We start from the raw sequence: 14,414 nt of genomic DNA on the forward strand, positions 1-14,414 counted from the left end.
CACTTTTACAGGGAGAGGATCATCTGAATGGCAAAATAATTTTCCTTTGTTGTTGTTGTTGCTTAAATATTATCCCAGCCCATTTACTTCTATCTTCACCGCCTGGGCCATGGTGGAAACTGCCAGCTGCCCTCCATCTTGTCTCTCCCCAGTCTGTTCTTCAGACACTTGACAGAGAGGTCTTTTCAAAACCCAAACCTGCTGGTGTCTCACTCCTGCTTCTGTGGCTTCCCATTGTTCTTACATCAAAAGCCAATTCCTTAAGCTGGACTTCATTGTCCTGTAAAGTATGGCCTCCCTGACCCAGAGGTGCCAGCCCACGTCACCCAGGCCCTGAGTGCCTGCGGACTCCGATCACACGGGCTTCTGCCAGTTCCTTCTACTCCTTAAATGCTATCTGCCCACAGTTGTGGCGCCTGCAGTCTTTCCTCCTGGCACTCTTTCTTTACCTCTCCTTCTCCCTCTCCTCCTCTGCACCATTCAGCCCACCTCAAGCTTCCTGGAGGAAGTCTTCCTGGAGGGCGGGGATCCCCAGAGACTAACTCTGGGACCAGGATTCATTAAGGAAGTGATTCCCCCAGGGGACTTGTGAGGGAGTGAGGGCAGCAGGAGAGGGAAGGAAAGGAGTCAGAGGAGGGTGCGATTTTGGGTGAGTTCCAGACTCAGCCTGATTCCTGGGGAGCGTACATGACAGCACTGTTTGCTCGCCTCGTGGCAAAGCCTTGGGCTGCATTATGGGGATGTACGCTCCCAGGTACCTCTAGCTCTTAGTGTGTCCATGCAAAGTGGCTACAGCGGCCCACGGCGGGGGTCTGTGAGGAAGGCAACAGGTGCTAGCCAGTGGGAGCGAAGCATGTAGAATTTGGGGGGAGGGCACCCCCACAGGTGAAGGGTGGAGGAACAACAACGCCAGCTCCCACTCGCTTCCCTGAGCAGGTCGCCCAGAGTGGACATTGACCCACAGAGTTGTAATCATAACGATAATAACTAATATTTATTGACTGCTTTGCCCCAGATGTTCTTGTGAGCACTTGATACGCCCAGACTCAAATCCTCACCACCCCCTGTACAGTGGGTGTTATAATTCTCCCCGCTTCACACCTCAGGAAACAGAGAGGGTCAGTCATCTGCCCAGGATCGCTGGATAGCACGGACAGATGCCAGGCTTGCAGTGAAGGTGGATTGTCTCCAGGACCGGTGCCCTTCCTCCTATGGCACATCCATCCCCATGATGGCACGTTGACGCCATTTGTGTGACTGATACTCCACACACACACACACACACACACACACACACACACGAGGACTGTAGGTTGGATGAGGAAAGAGGCACGCTTGCTACTGGCTAAGAGCTCATAACAAGCTCTCAGTAAATATTTCTCTTCATCTAATTGCACTTCTTGGTAATGGCTGCTACCTCTCACTGCCTACCATCCTTCAAGGGTTCAGCTGCTCCTCTGCCTGTTCCATCACCAGAGAGAGCAAAACATACTTCCTTATAAGACAGGTGATAATGTACAGACATCTTCTGAGGACTGCAGGATATATATGAAGTGATATGTAACATAAATATATTATAGAAATTATGAAGTGTAACATAGATATGTAAAATATAATCATATAATGCATAATAAAGTATATCTGACATATGTAGAGTTTTTCCACCCTGCGTTCTTTCACGAGTCAGGCCTGCCTTCAAATATCTTAGCTCACTTGCCTCTGGCAACAACTGTGATGGTTCATTTTATGCATCAAAATATGGTGTCTGTGGTTTGGCCCTTTCCTGTACTTTGATTCAACCACTCCTCACACAGCCTTGCCAGGGACCGGGGAATCTTCCCATGTTTTAAAGGCTCAGAGAAGTCAAGTATCTCACTCAGGGAAACACAGCAAGCAGAAGAGTTAGACTCAAACCCCGATCTCTCTGAGTCCAAAGCCCTTGCTCTTCTCCCTACTCTTTGTGGCCAGTTAATCTATCAGCAAGTATTTAGTATAAGCCTGGAGAATAACTCTGGTTGAAAGCCAAGGCTCCATTTATGATTCAACTTAATTTGTTGAGCTTTCTCTAATCTCCTGCATTGGACATTGATCCAAATGACTTAATCCTTATTGTTGTCCATGATTGTTTTGTCCTGCAAACATCCCTTTATCAGCAAAAAACTATTTGCGGAATTCTTAATCATCAGGATTCTTGCGGGGCCTCCCAAGTCGCATCAACTCCCAAGTACGGACGCTTTAGAATTCATTAAGATTTATACCAGTGGACACTTTTCCCTCCCTACTTCATTTGGCTTCAGTGAAAATGAGTGTGAGATACTTTCCGCACACGTACAGCAGCAAGGTGAGGTGATGGGGAGAAAGAGGTCTGGAAGTCCAAATTCATATTAAGAGTTGATTACACATACTTGAATGATAAATGTTTCGCAATTGTTTTTCCGTTTGTATTTGTTTTCTTTTTAATAAGGTGATTTCCTCTGTCGGTTCATTTATTGTTAATTCTTCAATTATAATTTGCCCAGATCTCTTTACACCAGGTGACATCTACCAGAGGCTAGGAGATGTCATCTGGTGTGTGCCACCCATTGATGGGTGATGGCTCCCTGAAACACAATACTGAGGAGGATTCTAAAGTTGAGTCTAGACACAGCGGGAAGAGAATCAGAATTAACCAGCAGTGTCTGCAAACAGCCTGTGTTATATTTTTGCCTATCCTATATACAATATATTCTGAATACCAAACTTACACGTATGGAATGAGAGTAGCTTACATTGATTAAGCACTAACTGTGTGCTTGGCACTGCATTAAGTATATTACATTGATTTTTTTTTTCAGTGTTTTCATTAAGGGTGCATATATACCCCTCACAATATATATGCAAGGTGAATTTTGCAGATAAATAATTTTCACTTCTGACAATGTGTGTGTTTACAGTCAACTCCCAGTAATATTAGAAATTCTTTTAAAATTTCTAGTGGTATTACTCAATTGCTTTTTAAATAAGTTGATTTAAATTTTACAGGAGAGATTTATAGGAAGTGAATGATATTTCATGAGGCATAGAAATTAGGCAACAGTCTACTAAACTTATAGACCTTGGGTTCAAAGAGGATTTTATGAATTTGACCTCAAAAGCAAGAGAAGTAAAAGTTAAAATAAATGAATGGGACTATATCAAACTAAAAATCTTCTGCAGAGCAAAAAAAGCCATCAACAAAACAAAGAGACAACCAACCGAATGGAAGCAGATATTTGCAAAGAACGCCTCCAATAAAGGGCTAATATCAAAAAAATATAAGGAACTCATACAAATCAACAACAAAAAGGCAAACAACCCAATTAAAAAATGAGCAGAGGACCTGAATAGACATTTCTCCAAAGAAGAATGCAAATGGCAAACAGACATATGAAAAGATGCTCAACATCACTAATCATCAGAGAAATGCAAATGAAAACCACAATGAGATATCACCTCACCCCAGGCAGAATGGCTATCATCAACAAGACAAACAGTAACAAGTGTTGGAGAGGCTGTGGAGAAAAAGGAACCCTCATACACTGTTGGTGGGAATGCAGATTGGTGCAGCCGCTATGGAAGGCAGTGTGGAGGTTCCTCAAAAAATTACGAATAGAATTGCCATATGACCCAGCAATCCCTCTCCTGGGTATCTACCCAAAAAAATATGAAAACATTTCTCCATAAAGATATATGTGCTCCGATGTTCATTGCAGCTTTAATTACGGTGGCCAAGACATGGAAACAACCAAAGTGTCCTTCGATAGATGATTAGATAAAGAAGATGTGGTGTATATACACAATGGAATACTACTCTGCCATAAGAAAAGATGAAATAGTGCCATTTGAGACAACATTGTGGATCTTGAGATTATTATGCTAAGCAAAATACATCAGAAAAAGTGGAGAACCATATGACTTCGCTGATATGTGAGATATAAAACTGAAAGCAACAAAGGAATAAGACAAACAAAGAAACAAAAACTCATAGACACAGACAATAATTTAGTGGTCACTGGACGGTAAGGGGGGAGGGGATTGTAGAAGAGGGTAAAGGGGGTCAAATATATGGTGATGGAAGGAGAACTGACTCTGGGTGGTGAGCACACAATATGATACATAGATCATGTATTATAGAATTGTACACTTGAAAACTGTGATTTTACTAACCATTGTCACCCAAATAAATTTTAATTTAAAAAAAATTAGGCAACAATCATGAACATGGCACCAGCATGACAGGACATTAAGAACTGCTGAAATGTAATCACCCTACAGTGAAGGTGTGAGTAGACTTTTCATTTTACAGTTGAGGAAACTGAGGCTTGGAGATTAATAAGATGCTTAAATTTCACGGACCTAGTTAGTATGCAATGGGATGAGGATGAGAACCCAGGAAGTCTGATTGTGGAGGTCACTCAATCGGCCCATGTTCCCCACCTCCTGAGAGTAATTTCTTGGTGTAACCTCCCCTCCCCACGACCTTGATATGGGCAAGACCTTGCTTCTAACCAATAGAATATATCAAAGGTGACAGGATGTTACTCTCCTGATGATGTTACAGAAGACTGTAGCATCTGTACTCCCAGGAGACTCTCTCCTTTGCTGGTTGCGATGAGTAAGTAGCTGTGTTGGGAGAACCACATGGCAAGGAACTGAGGGTGGCCTCCTATGACAAAGGAAAGTCCAAGAAGAAACCTACTAAATCTTGAATGAACCATCAGAACCAGCATCATGCACTGATTTATCCAATATCTATTAAATCCTTATGTATTCAAGTGTATACTCATTAAAGATAGAGGCATTCTGTTCTCATAGTACAAGAGTTGTTCCTGATTCCCACTTGGACATTCTCTGTTCTCCAGTGTATTTCACTAGGCGGACAAGCTCATCTTACCTTTCAAGCTTGGATTTATTAATACTCAAATTGTAGGAAATTATCTTACTCCTCATTGAAAATGAATAAATGAAAGCAAGGAAGAAAACATGAAAGTGAATAAAAAGAGACGCACTGTTGTTTTTGAGACATCAATGAAGTAGCTTCTGGTTTTCATGAAATAACAGAAGCAGATAATTGATTAAAATGAGCAAGTAATCATAAGGCCACAAAGAATAGCTAGCTCATGATTGCCTTCTAAACATGCAGTGGTGGCTAGATCAGAACTACAGAAACAGCAGAATAAAACACATATGTTGCCATTACATTCTTAATGAGATTCCTGAGACTAATTCATCTATTTTTTTTTTTTTTTCTGACAGTTTCCAGAGAAAGGCGCTGAGTATGACTTTGGATTTGGACACACATTAATTCAATTTGCCAAATCTTTCCAAGGTTCACCAGCAAGTGACCTGGAAAAAAATACATATTAAGGCTTTAAAAGTTTACAAGTTCCGGAAGAGCTTAAAATAGTTAACTCATCAACTAATCCAGAATGAACTCAGGATAAGCTTGTGTAGCATGTTCTTTGTTGGGACCAGGGAAGAAAAAAAAAGCAGAAAACAACTTCATTTGAGAAAAAGACAATTCAATTTCAAACTTCTTAGGTAATGAATGACTGTGGTAGTTATTCATGTTCTGTCAGAGCTGATGAAATCCCATTTTATCCCTAAATTTCTAGATAACTTTGATCAAGAGATCTTGGAAACTCACAAAGCTACATTAGTCTTCTAAAATGAACTAGGCAACTTGCCTTCTTTCCTGTTTTCCAAAAAGCTTTGGATTATCAATAACTTAAAAGTTAGTTGTAAAACTCACCTATAAAACTATACAGGTGTGGACAGGACTGGCTCCGTAATTTGCAGGGTCCAGCATAAAATGACCATGAGTAGCTCCTTGTTTAAAATAATAAGAAGAGATTCAAGATGCTAGAACAGCGTAGGGCCCTTCTAAGTGTGGGGCCTCATGTGACTGTCCCCGTCAGACCCCAGACCAGCGGAGCCAGCAGTAGAGCCAGCCCTGACATGATGTGTGACCACCACATCCATTTGTTTGATGGGTACTGGTTTATTCAGATTTCCTTTTTCTTCCCGGGTCAGGGTAAGTAATTTACATCTTTTCTAGAAACTTGTCAATCCCATTTAGATTTAGACATTTATTGACCCATAGTTGCTCAGTGTAATTCTCTCACAATTGTTAAAATAGTTACTATATAATTGTAGGATTTTTAAATTCGCATCATTATTTATTTGTATGCTCTCTGTATCGCACCAAGAATCTATGTCATTAGTCTTTTCAAAGAACAAAAGCTCTGGTTTTTCTTTCTCCATTTCACTAATTGATGATTTCATTTCTATTATTTTTTTTACTTCTACTTTTCTCTTCCTCTATTCGTTTCCCCTGACTTCTTTAGCCTTAGAACTTAATAATAGGGCTTGGAATCCTGCTCTTCAAAAAATCACAAGTTTAGAAAACATATTTTTAGTTCCAAAATTTTTGGTGCAAATCACGTGACTTAGGATGGAGCAAGACCTGAGAGAAGACACATCTACTGTGTTCACATAAGGTGACACAGGTTCCGAACTGGTGCCAACTCCTTTCAGAGGATAAATGCCATTAACTTAACAATTGCTTACATTGGTGAATATCACTTGGGTGCAACATTTTCTATGTAATTAAAAGCAAAAACAATTACGAAAAATAAATTTAAAAAAACAACACTTTTTAAATGCTTGACGAGAGTTATTGAGTTCACAGACTTGAGTGAACTTCTAATAAAACTTTATTTACAAGAACAGGTGTCCAGCCTGGGCACTATAGTTTGACAGTTGCATTTTTTTTAATATTGCATTAAAATATTTATCTTGACTACTAAGCTTTTTGGAACCTCCTTAAATTTTGTCATTAGAATAAGAGCCTTACTCGCCTTACTCTAGTCCCAGCTTTGATGAGTGACAAAAGCGGCATAGAAAGCAGAAGGACAAGTAAACTGGGAAATTATTGACTAACTGACATCTACCCAATCCCACAATATAAATGACATATTTCTAATTCCAACCTCAACAAAATGCCACAGACCATGTATCATGGACTTTTGATTCATTTCCAAATCTTTGAATGGCAAAGGAGTGGATAGAAATATAGAATTATTCGATTCAAAACAAACACCGTACCTACAACATAACATCTATTTATTCCATAAACATTTATAGAGCGCTTGTCCCCAGCCACTCATGGCACTAAGCATTCTACAAGTTTATCTCTTGTAATTCCCACAGACCCTTATCACAAAGGTGCTATTGCTGACCTAGAATTAAACAATCAATGCTTAGACATGTTACTTGGCTAGAAAGTGGCAGATCTAGGCTTCAAATTCAAATCTACCTTGAGGTGAGGTTTCCAATCACTGCCCAATCAAATGGCCTGTGATTGTACTAACTGGGAAGACGCCTCTTTCCCCAAGTCTTCATTTCTTCACAAAATGAAGCAGGAATATCCTTCGCCATCCCTCTTTTCTTCTTTGGACTACAGGGAGACAACCAGTGGGTATAGAAATAATGTAAGTTACTTATATCAGTCATCTATTGTTGCATAATAAATGACCAAAACTATAACGGCTTAAAAGAATTTACGTCATACAGTTTCTGTGGGGCAGGAATTTATTCCTAGGAGGCTGGGATTCAGATATTGGCTGGGGCTGCAGTCATCTGAAAGCTCAACTGAGACTGGGGAACCTGCTCCCAAGATGGCTCCCTCACAGGGCAGGCAAGTTGCTGGTCGTTGGTAAGGAGACTTAGTCCCTCACTACATGGACGTCTCCGTGGGGCTGCTTGAGAGTACTCACAACACAGCTGACCTCCCCCGGTGAGAGCAATCCAAGAAACGGCAAGGCAGAAGCCACATTTTCTTTTGGGACATAAGCTTTCAAGTCACACATGTCATTTATTTTGGTTATACAGTCTTTTATTGGTTATACAGGTCTGCCCTGCTCAGTACAGGAGGGGACAGACAACACGAGGGCTTGAATACCAGAAGGTAAAAATCATTGGGGGACATCTTGGAGCATGCTGCCACTGTACTCTACACAGAGAAGCTAATAATCTATGCATTACTAACTGTCATTTACTAAAGTGCTTACTGTGTGCCAGGAACGTGCTCAGCACTCTGCATATATTGTTCCATTTTATGCGACAGCCACAGCAAGCAGGCATTGCTATTATCAACCCAAGATACAAATGAATAAACAGGTTTGGATAAATTAAGAAACTTATCTGAAGTCATTTGCCTGGTAAGGGAGAGCCTAGACATGGAGCTAGGATATGACTGTAAAACCCAAGGTCTTAAAAATTAGATTTTATCACTTCATTTAGTGTGAATGTTTTAACAGAATTATTCAGACCAACCCCAGTGGATCAAGGTATCTCAGCCCCAGCATGAGCGACATTTAGAGCTAAATAATTCTTTGTTGTGGGTGGCTAGCCTGTGCATTGTGGAATTTTTAGTAGTACTCCTGTTCTCTACCTACTAGAAGCCCATACCAGCCTCTCTCAGTTGTGACCACAAGAGATGTCACCAGAAAATAGCCAAATGTCCCCTGGGGAGTGAAATCACCCCAGATTGAGAACCAAGATATCTTTCTAGATATCCCTCTCACTAGAATTGTTCTCTGTTGAGATGCCATTTAAGTGCAAAATTTCAAGCATTTAGAGGCAAATTCCATTCATCGAAATGAGAATTTTAAAGGAGTGTGCATTCACTCCACAAACATTTATTGTCTCCCTAGAGACCTGTACACACAACTTCAAAAATGCCTACCCTGGCAGTCGTGAACTTTCTGATATGTAGGAATGAGTTATTAATTGTTAGAGATTAAAATCTGCACTATGGAATAGCAATGGAACAAAGAATTGGCTTGTCAGGCCAGATTAGGCTGACCAAATTATGAACCCCAGGAGCAATTGAGTTAATTATAACAAAAGGTACAGTTTATAGATGCATTCCATTTACCCAGTTCAGAAGGAATTTCAAATGTCTGAAGCAAAGTTTAGGGAACGTACACATTTCCATGCCAGTGTCGAAATTGCTTTGAGAATCTATGCATTACTAATGCATTGACCTTGCAACGTAAGCAGCTGCCCTAGATCTTGTATCAGGACTTAGAAAGTCAGTTGAGAAAAATGACTTGCAATCATAATATCATTGCTCAAACCATGTTGTTGGTAATTCAGTTCTAGACGATGACTTTGGGAAACACATTAATCTCAATAAGTTAATGCATTTTTATCAACTGTTGAATAATTAGGCAGCTGATTAACTGGGTATAAATGTTATAGAGAAAAAAATAAAAAATTTCCCCCTGTCTACCATTAATACTAATTATTTGACTATGTAGGTGGAAATCCCTCAAATTTATAGCAGTTTCTGGCAACTTGTAGAAAGCTAAACCCAGAATAATAAGGGCTACGTGTTCAGTCTAGATGTTGACTTAAATTTTGAACACCGTGAGAACTGGGGTTCAGGCAGCTACTTTGTTCTCAGCTACTTTGCCAGAACCTAGCCTAGTATCTAGTACATAGAAAGTACTTAAAAACCTTACTTGAAAATGAATGATCTTGAAAAGTTCATTAGCTTCCTTTCCTAGAAGACTCACAAGAAATTTAATTTTGCAATGGATTTGAAATCCTGTTTCTTATCCTCTACCATGTTCCAAATAATCTTTTAACACTTTTTGATATAAATACCTAAGTCATCAGCTCATTGTTTGACTTTGAGAGTTGATTAGATTTTGCGTTGGGGTTGAACTTAGCTGGCCCAATGCCTGCCTCAGAGCCCATCTGAGAATGAATGGTGAGGCTGCCAAATTTTCCCATACCAAAGGGGAATTTTTTCTATTACAGGTCTGAGCTGCTGGCATCCTGAATATGCGTTACAGGGACTTGTAAGAGCACCAGGTCCGCTGTCCCTCCAATAGAACCTGATGGCACACTGGACTTCCCCCAAAGCATTAGCAGATCACCAAACTCTATGAAACACTTCAAGGAGTAACTGCATTTTGTAGTTAAAACAAAGGGGGGGGGGGGGGGAGCAAGGGCAGTGGTTGGTAACATATACTAAGAATTTATGTGCCAATCATTATAGCTAAGTTTGTTATAAACATTATCTCACTTTAATCTTCACATGGATTGTGAAGTGTGTGGCAGGATTATCTCCATTTTTTCAGATGAAGAGACAGAAGCTTCAAGAGGTTAAGAAATGTGCCACAGGTCACAGAGCTGTAGGGAGCCGGAGCATTAAGGGTTAAGAAAATGTAACTTCAAGCAGAATTTGGGAGGATCGCTAAGGGGAACTCCGATAAGCATAAAGAACAAACAGACACCTGCTACCCTGGGAATGGGAAAATATCTAAAGGTCTAAGAACAGTCAAGGCCAAACTTTTAGAAAACATAACTAATCTGTACTTGCTGCCTCAGCCGCTTTATGTAACCTTCTTGTTTCTGTGTGTATAAAAGAAAGCTGAAAAATAAAGTAGGTGCTGCAGTCTAATTAGAACTGCTCGCCCTCCCGATCCCATCTTTGTCTCTTGTCTATTTTTTTCTCAATCCTCACTCCCCACTTCAGGAACCGTTCGTCTCGTCGGCAGGCTGGGCAGGCTCCGACAAGTGGCGCCCGAACAGGGACCTGAATACTGGGGAATCAGTGAAGGACACCGCTTGCAAATGAGACGCGTCGAATAAGGTTGGTGAAAGCGGTGAGATACCATTGTCGGGAGTAAAATAAAATGGGACAGGGGAACAGTAAAAGGCTGTTTACCCATATGTTAAGGAGCATGCTAAAAACTAGAGGAATTAAAACCAGTGAAGCACAGTTGCTTCGATTCTTAGAGTTTGTAATACAAATATGTCCCTGGTTCCCAGAAGAAGGGACTTTAAACTTAGAAACTTGGGAAAAAGTAAGAGAGCATTTGCAGGGATATTATGATGCTCATGGACCCTCTAAAGTACCAGTAGATACTTTTTCCTTATGGAATTTGGTTAAGGATGTGATCGATCCTAGGCATGAGGGAATCACACACTCTGAAAATGACCAACCCAAACTGGATCCCCCTTGGAAGCAGAAGTGCAAAGATTACAAGCCGCACTCACTTCCCTCTCTGTTCAAATGCAATTAGTTCAGGCTCGACAGACTGGGCCTTTATTAGAATCTCAATCGGAATGGAAGCCTAGATTGCAATTAAGTTCTCCTCCAAGTGTGATTGCAGGGCTGGATCCACAGCCTGAGGCCCCTGTTGTAGCCCCTGTGACAATCAGACAATTACCAGGCGTAATAGATCAGAAGTCCCCCCTACAAAAGATTTTACAAGCTGCTAGTACAGGAGCAACTTAAAAAAGGACACATTGCTTCCTCCAATTCTCCCTGGAATTCTCCCATTTTTGTCATTAAGAAAAAATCTGGTAGATAGAGATTATGACAAGATTTACAAAAAGTTAATAAAACCATAAAATTAATGGGAGCCTTACAGACAGGCTTGCCCTGTCCTGCAGCCATACCAAAAAACACATATAAAATTGCTTTGGATTTGAAAGATTGTTTTTATACTATACCTTTAAATCCTAATGACTGCCCTAGATTTGCTTTCAGTGTTCCTTCTGTTAATTTACAAGAACCTTTTAAGAGATATCATTGGCTAGTGCTACCTCAGAGAATGGCTAGTAGCCCTACATGATGTCAAAAATTTGTATCAGCTGCTATAAAACCTACCCGAAGGACATTTTCAGATATTTACTTCATCCACTACACGGATGACATACTTCTTGCCCACTCTTGTGAACCAAAGTTGCTTGCTGCTTTTGCTCATTTACAAAAGAAGCTCCACAATTATGGGCTGGTTATAGCCCCCCCAAAAAAATTCAGCAAGTGCCTCCTTACTCTTATCTGGGATATTGTTTAATGCCTCAGGCCATTGTGCCTCAAAAAATACAAATCCGGCGACATTGTTTAAAAACATTAAATGATTTCCAAAAGCTACTGGGAGACATTAATTGGATTAGACCTCAGTTGCGGTTGACAACTGGTGAATTACAACCTTTGTTTAAAATATTACGTGGGAAAGCTGATCCTACTTCTCCCCGCGAGATAACACGGGGAAGAGGCTTTGCTTGTATTTCTCCAGGTCCTGAAGAAAAACCTTTGTGAATTCCTGGTCGGTGTTAAACCATACCATGAGCGACAGCCCACAGAAGAGAAGACATCTATAGATACCCATCCACGCCCCTAGGGTGTGGAAAAGCTCTCACTTTCCGCAGCTGCAGAAGGACTTTCCACTTCAGACCCTGTTAAATGGAGAAAGACTTTGGGTAGAGGGTTTGCTGGGGATATTGCTATTCTGTTTATTGTTCTGTTTGTTTTACATAGTCCTCAGATGTGGACAAATAGCCCTCCAACGGGCTGTAAATGAAACAACTGCACGTTCTGTGTTTCTCATACTTCAAAAACAAAAAAGGGGGAGATGTAGTCACACAACAGCCTAGCCGACAGTCCCCCCATGTCTTTCCTTAAGGAAAGAAGAGTCTGTAAGACTGTGCCTTTCTGGGACTCTGTTCCATCCTTGTGTTTACACCTTATGTCTCTCTGTCTGGTCCCCAAAAGATGGTTTGCAGCCAAAGACAGGTAAGATATCTCACGGGAGATACAACCTAAGCCAGGCGGAACCGAGTGGGGACCCCCAATGAGCTGCCTTAGAAGACCCAAAAAGGAGCCTTTCCTCCCCTTCCCCCTGCCTGGCAAAAGCCATTGCTGTCTCTGGCTTTCCTCTCTCACCTGATTGTGACAGAAGTCATGAGGGCAATGAAGATCAGTTCTCTCCACTTATCTCAACAGAACTGTTACAATATGAGTGACTTGACTGAAAAGGTAAGACATCATGGGACTTTATGCTTCGGCTGTTAACAGACAAAGGGTGATTGGAATAAACATTTTTCTGCTATGAGGTATGAGTCTCACAGACCGTGTAAGAAAAAATGTTACTCTTGATCTTATCCAGTTTCATAAAGAGGTCTTGACACTACAAGAGACCTCTCCTTTAAATACTGATATAGATGAGACGCTCAACAAACTTGTCTCTAGCTTTCACAATGTATTTCCATCATACTCTTCAATGCTTCAATTTATGGCCCCCCTTGTAATTCCACTTGTTGTGATCCTCCTGATACTGTGTTTCCTCCCCTGCATCACAAAAGCTGTGATGGGGATAGTCACAGATATTTATGGAGAAATTCACAAAATAAGGCTCCACATGGCTAATAAACCAAAAGCCACTGCCCCTGTCTAACCCCAAAGGAGATCGGTAGCCAATGACGGGTAATGATCAGTAAGCGTTTTTACAACCTAAGACAGGAGTCGATCGCTTTGAGGATCGATATCCAATGACGGGTAAGTAAAGGCGTCTGTACTGACTACCTAAGCCAGACACGATCTCAAAAAATAAAAATAAAAAAGGGGGATATGTAGGGAGCCGGAGCATTAAGGGTTAAGAAAATGTAACTTCAAGCAGAGTTTGGGAGGATCGCTAAGGGGAACTCCGATAAGCATAAAGAACAAACAGACACCTGCTACCCTGGGAATGGGAAAATATCTAAAGGTCTAAGAACAGTCAAGGCCAAACTTTTAGAAAACATAACTAATCTGTACTTGCTGCCTCAGCCGCTTTATGTAACCTTCTTGTTTCTGTGTGTATAAAAGAAAGCTGAAAAATAAAGTAGGTGCTGCAGTCTAATTAGAACTGCTCGCCCTCCCGATCCCATCTTTGTCTCTTGTCTATTTTTTTCTCAATCCTCACTCCCCACTTCAGGAACCGTTCGTCTCGTCGGCAGGCTCCGACACAGAGCTAATAAATGATCAACATGGACTTTGAACCCAATAGATATAGATATAGATACAGATACAGATACAGATACAGATACAGATACAGATACAGATACAGATACAGATATAGATATAGATATAGATAGATATAGATATAATCCTTTTTTTTTTACTCGAGCCTGGGCTTACCACCACAATGATTTATGTCTTCAAATGAGTATGTGAAAGAAAAAAACACATCAAAATAGTAGACAGCACATAAGTTTGAGCTCCTGTCTAAAAGGGACGAAAGACCATTGTGTGGTCCCTCTTCTCCCACACTGAAGAGGATGACCTGTGTGATCAATAGATATCACGAAAACAATGGTGTGGCCCAAGGTTAGATCCTAAGCTACTTTATGATGGATGGTGACTTTCACCTTGCACTCTCTGCAATCACTCTCTCTGGGAGAAGACAGCCGCCCTGAGGACACTCAAGAAGTCCTATGGAGAGGTCCACGTGATAAGGTACTAAGGACAGGCAGCAATCAGAGCTAACTTGCCATGCACCTGAGTGAGTCAACCTGGAAGGGAACGTCACATGCCGGGTCAAACCTTCCGA

The sequence above is a fragment of the Rhinolophus sinicus genome, chromosome 13 (genome assembly GCF_057876585.1).
Source record: "Rhinolophus sinicus isolate RSI-liver-muscle chromosome 13, RSI-T2T, whole genome shotgun sequence".
In the NCBI taxonomy this organism is placed as follows: domain Eukaryota; kingdom Metazoa; phylum Chordata; class Mammalia; order Chiroptera; family Rhinolophidae; genus Rhinolophus; species Rhinolophus sinicus.